A 6,022-nucleotide genomic window follows, 5' to 3' on the forward strand; every position below is an offset into this window, starting at 1 on the left:
ATATCATTCCACTGTATGGGACACAGCACATTTGTGTTTAAAAATGCTCTGGGAAACATGAATCTTGGCATATAGATGCATATATTTATTATGTTGAAATTCCAGTAGATTGTACGATACATGTAAATACAATCTGACAAAAAATATATATATATTTAAAAAAAAAAACTGTTACAAATAAATATATTTTGTATCTTATTTAGTTTTTCTCCATTTACACAAAGAAGCTGGACAAATGCCCATCACCTATCTATAGCACATACTGACCGCATGTTCTCAGATGAATGGAGTTCCCTTAACCAAGACTGAACACAATCGTGACAAATATAGAACAACCATTTATTTAACTGAACTTCTAAACACTGACTAGTGTTTGGCCAAGGGGAAACATCTGTTGCTGCAACACCCAAGTCAAAAGAGGCAGTGATGAATTCAGACAAATTCTGTTCAAGATGACATTTTATAACTTTTTTGAAGTCATATATTTTCACTTTAAACAATTCTGGTGAAGGCAACAAAACAACAAGTTCAATACTGCATGATGCATTTTCCCCCCAACCGGGTAGCAGTGCAAATACAACAGCCTGTCTTCTCTGGAAAACTATTTATTTCACCCAAAGTAACTAATGGATAACCATTACTGTGCCAAAAAAATAGGCATGCATACCCACAGTCTTCAAAAACAAAAAGACATCTTGGTCCCTGATAATGAAGTTAAGCTACATGTTTAACTTCTACAAGAGCATACGGACACTGCATGTCGAACTTCAAAACATCTATATAAAGGCAATGACGGTGTTGATAGGACCATAATCCAAGAACACAGTACTATCCTTTAACACCTAACATTGTGTACAAGGCATGTACACAAATGATAGCACGACTTGGGGATTTATAGCTGTCCACCTGGAGCCAAGTCACAAATTACATTCTCGGGGGTCCACTGCGAGTGTGCAGGCTTCACTTTGTGCCGCCAGAAGGTCTGAATAGTGTGTTGTAAGAAAGCAGACTTGAACAGCTTCCTCAAAAAAAGGCACCTTAGGGATAGAAATGTAGATTTTCAGTTATGTTAGCACTACAGCATTCTTTTTTTTAATGTTCATTATGTTTCCAATGAATACATATCTGCCCCCTGGTAAACTCAAACTTCTAAAGTTTATGCTGTAGTAACTATTTCAAATCAGCACTGAAATATTTACTGTTAATCAATGTATCTAGTGTGCAAGTCAAATGAGTCTTTTGCATTATAATGAAGAGAATCGGGAATGGTGATTCAGCAATAGGATTCCAATCCCAATTCTAATCACAAAACTATAAAACACTAATAAAGATCATCATAATAATACGAGGAAAAAAACTCCCATGCAAGTTTTTTTTTTAAATGTATATTAAAACAATAATAGATTATAATAATGAATTTACATATGTAACATACAAAGAAAAGTTGGCTCAGTTCATGCAACACTTCTCTAACAGAATAAATGCTATTCAAACACATTGATCTGCCTTTCTCTGTACAGCTTTATCAATTTCAGATTGACATTATTAGTTGAGAATACTGCCCCCTGCTGTGTTTATTTTAAAATCCAGAATAGAAATTCACACTAGTGATGGAGTAACCGTTAACAATTTTACAGTTTGTAAAATATAACATCAACCACAAGAACAATTAAAGTGTGATAAATGAAGATGATAATTCCATACCTTCATGTAGAATTGAGGCATAGTGGCCACCCATTTCCCATCCTCCTGCTTCTCATAGGGTATACCCGAGTATTGGGAATTAAATGAGATACACATTTATCCATTAGTCAGGGCAGTTAATTTAGAATACGAACAATGAAAGTATTTTAATGATGCAATTTAAATGAAAAAAAAGGTTTACTTTACATTACAATTTACATCCATCTTATTAGGATGGTAAAACTGTGTTATCAGGGGGTGTCGGCCAACAGGAGGAATTCTTGCAGTTGTTCTCTTTGGGTGAATGCTGGTTTCACTGCTCACAGAAGTAGCTTTCTTCCCATCAGTTTGGGGTGCACCAGGCTCTTTCTTCATCCTCTTGGATCTGCCAGCAGGTGTATCTTTACTAGTTGTTTTCTTGGGGCAAATCGTTGCTTTGCTACCCAGAGAAGGGGTATCCTTTCCAACAGTTTGGGGGATCCTAGATACTCCCTCGGACTTTGGAGTTGTGCCTTTTGATTTTGAGGGCCTCTTACGTGTCTCCCTTCTATCACTGTGAAGGATTCTTTGGCCGTCTTCCGCCGATGTCTTTGGAGCACTAGAAGGAGCAATTTTTCTGGGAGATTTCGTAGCGCTTTCCATGTTTTCTTTGACAGCTGTCGATTCACAGGTTGGTAGAATAGGAGTCTCAAGGGGGACTGCAAAACTAACCACTTTCCGGCACTTCACAAATGAAGTTGTTTTTACCTGGGTTAAATAGAAATACAGTAAGTATGCTTTACAAATATGTGAATTGCACAAATAATCATCTGTGCACTAGTATTATGCTATTAACAAACTGCTCCCTTAAATAATCACCCGCATAAGAATCCACCAAGTTGGTACTACTATAGTCAGCACTCATATCCGACCCCATAAAACGTTGACTTTAGACAGTTAAACGTGTGTGACGCATATCGGATTACTTAATTTTGGCCTGTTCCAACCCGAACACAGAACTGTGTAAAATGTAATGCAATTTAGCAAAAGACCAGTATCCAAAGTCAGTATTCAAAATTGCAGACCATAGTGCTCGATAAGGGCCTAATGTCACTGTTCACTTTGAAATGAAAATGCACAAAAGCAACTAAAGAACACAGATTTTTTTTTTAAAAATGCATCACCGTATCTAAAACTCTTAATGATTACAGGTTTTAATTACCGTAGCTTGTCTCGTTCTCATTTTTGTCAAGTGAAACTGACGAAGCGCTGTGTAACTGCATACAGGCTGATTTGGCACTGATTATATATAAATAATGTTAATGGATTTATTTCTTAATACAAGGCCAGTAAAACGCGACTGGCGTATCTGAGCGTCGTATATCTGAGTGCCAACTGTATACAGCGTTGTCTGAGCTAGTCAACACTCGTTTATCCGACCCCTCCAGTCACAGCTTAACCCTGACAGATAAATAATTGAAGGTTTTATAAAACTTCCACTACATTACAATGCTGGACCAGAAAAAAAAAACACACTAAATCACATGCGTTTCAAACATTACATTTTCAACAACATGCACACAGTTTATACTGCAATGTAACTAGATTCAGTATTAAAAAAAAACATCTGAAATGGGATTTCAAGCGAATCAAAACAAAAACAGCAAATTTACGGATTGCAACACAAACCTACAGTAATAATTATATTATACTGTACTTACAATATGCAATGACATACTTGCCAACATTTGGAAACTTCAGCGGGACGCTGATCACATATCATCATATAGTATCCCCACACGACCATCATGGACAGTAAAAAGAGACATAATGAAGCGTTCTTACCTTTGTTTAAGTTAGTGATCAGCAGATGTATCAGCCGCACGAAGAGCACAGCGTGTGGTTTTCACGAACTACTGTGCAGAATAAATGTATTTTTTTCTATGGGTAAATATCGGGACTTTCTTCCTGTGCATCGGGACCCAGGACATTTGTAAGGAAATTGTGACTTCCAACACGATATAGGGACTGTTGGCATGTACGCAATTACATTATTATACTGCACATGGTACACCACCACAAAGCGGACATGATGATTACCCGCTGACTAAAGGCGGCACATTTCTACTTTCCATAGGGTTTAATAAATGTTTATTTATTTTTTAAAACAATGCCGTCAGATACTAGTGCTTGCTTTATTATTCATTACTGGATCTGCAAATGGTACTCGGGGACCGAGTTAGTAGTATTCTATTTGCTACTGTAAATATGCGCGTTTCATTGGAACCTAATAAAACCTACCTGCTTAACTCACCCAAGCACACACGATGTTCCATCAACGCTCATAGTTATAAAACAAGAACTTAACCGTCACATTGATATAGATTATTATTTTTTTTATACTTATCAAGCGACCCCTTCCAATTAGCGTCAGGTGCCGACAGGATGATCCAATAGCAGGCTTGGAAATTTGAAAGAGGGAGACGGAGAGAGGAATTAGGCGGGGTTTCCAGTGACGCTAAACGGGTTGTCAATTTTTTGGCGGTTTTAGCAGAACTGCGATTTATTTTTATATAAAAGCATTGAAACAGTTATTAAAAATCTCTCGAGACTGATAGTCCCCCACTTTAGTATGGCTGCACATTTTCGGATTCACAAAATTGGTCACAAAATTCGACAAAATATACCAATGGTATATTTGGCCTTTAAGTAAAGGCCTATTCACACTGGACTCTGAGACAAGTGTAGTGCAACACACCGTGTCATGAAAACAAAAAAACATGTAGTTTAGATATGAACTATTCACACTGGCTGTGATGTGAAGAATGCATTGCATTAAATACTGTTCATTTATTAATGTTCTCCAAATTCATGGACATCAGATATAATACACATGTTCTATATCTTACAGATCTAATGATATGCCTTGTGGCTCATTGGGCCACAAAATAGGTCTTACTTTAAATGTAGAAACATTGTATACTACATAAGACTATTAGGTTCAAACTCTTTGGCAGAACAAAGTTAAATTTAAATCAAGTTTTTGATTCATTGTGCCGAGTCGACCACTGGAACACACATTATAGTTGACTTACAATGACAAAAATCTAATATTTTTTTAATCACCCCAATACTAAACATGATTTAACAGCAAGGTCTTCAATTGAAGCAAAAGTTCAGCATCCTAAGGAGAGAAATGAAACACAAAAAGTGTGATATCAATCAAAACACTGTTGAAGTATCCCTTTTACCCGTCTTAGAATTGGCTTTTTAAATGGTGTGGAAGGTTCAGGACATATTCGGGACTTTGGAGTTCTCTCTCCAGATGAAAGTATTTTCAATATGTACTTTCCTGAAATGAATTGGTCAATTGTAATTCAAGTAATGCAAATCATATTTTAGTACCTTTTTGTGTAAAACACTAAATATCTAGAGAGACACACACCGAGTATTTGTTTTAATTCAAAGTTATTGTGTTTGCACTGTATAGCTAAATTCTGCAATACTGGTGTTTTTATATTTGCTTAAAACATATTACATACTATACTGGAGATTCAAGAATACAGCATAAAAAAACAGAAATACCTGAGGCGCTTGTTGAAGTATGAGCCGATACACCGTCAGTTTGTATTTTATTTTGTACAACACTTATGAAAGAAAGATATAATAAGTGTCAAATTTGATACAATTGAATAAATTATAAGTACATACATATACAGTAGATATGATTTTAAATGCTAGTAAAATAGAAGTCTCTTGAACCCACTTGACAAATTAAATTGGTCAAAATAAATTTGTGTAGTAGATAGCATAGATTTAGAATGCCACATCTGGTATAAAATTTGCAGTAAAGTGGGTGAATCCATGAAACCACACACCTGTATAAAGGTGGCGTACAGTATTTGAAAGATTGTTTCAGTCATTGAAAATGCAGGCAATGTGAGCAATTTTAAAAAGAGGCATATCCTTGGATGGTAGCGATAGGAGCAGGTGTGGCAAATAGTGTTGTCCTGTAGATAGGACCTTCACACAATACAGTGAAACACCTGTACTTACCTTACCTGTTTTTGAACAGTGATAGATTACCTGTAGAAATGATTTAAGTGTATGCACTGTAAAATAACCTCATTATGGGATTTTTTTAAAATGGTACAGAAGAATTGGGTAAATTAACTTTACCTGGAAAAGATTAAACCTTTTATGATATAAGTTTGGTATAATGTTGTCTATAAATTATTTTTGATATGTCCAGTATAGCAAACATGAACACAGTTCAGTTTTGCCTCTGAGTACTTTTCAAGCATAACTTTTAAGAAACTCAGTGAAGTACTCTAACTTCATGATTAAGTTTCTCCCAGCA

The sequence above is a fragment of the Acipenser ruthenus genome, chromosome 22 (assembly GCF_902713425.1).
Source record: "Acipenser ruthenus chromosome 22, fAciRut3.2 maternal haplotype, whole genome shotgun sequence".
NCBI lineage: Eukaryota > Metazoa > Chordata > Actinopteri > Acipenseriformes > Acipenseridae > Acipenser > Acipenser ruthenus.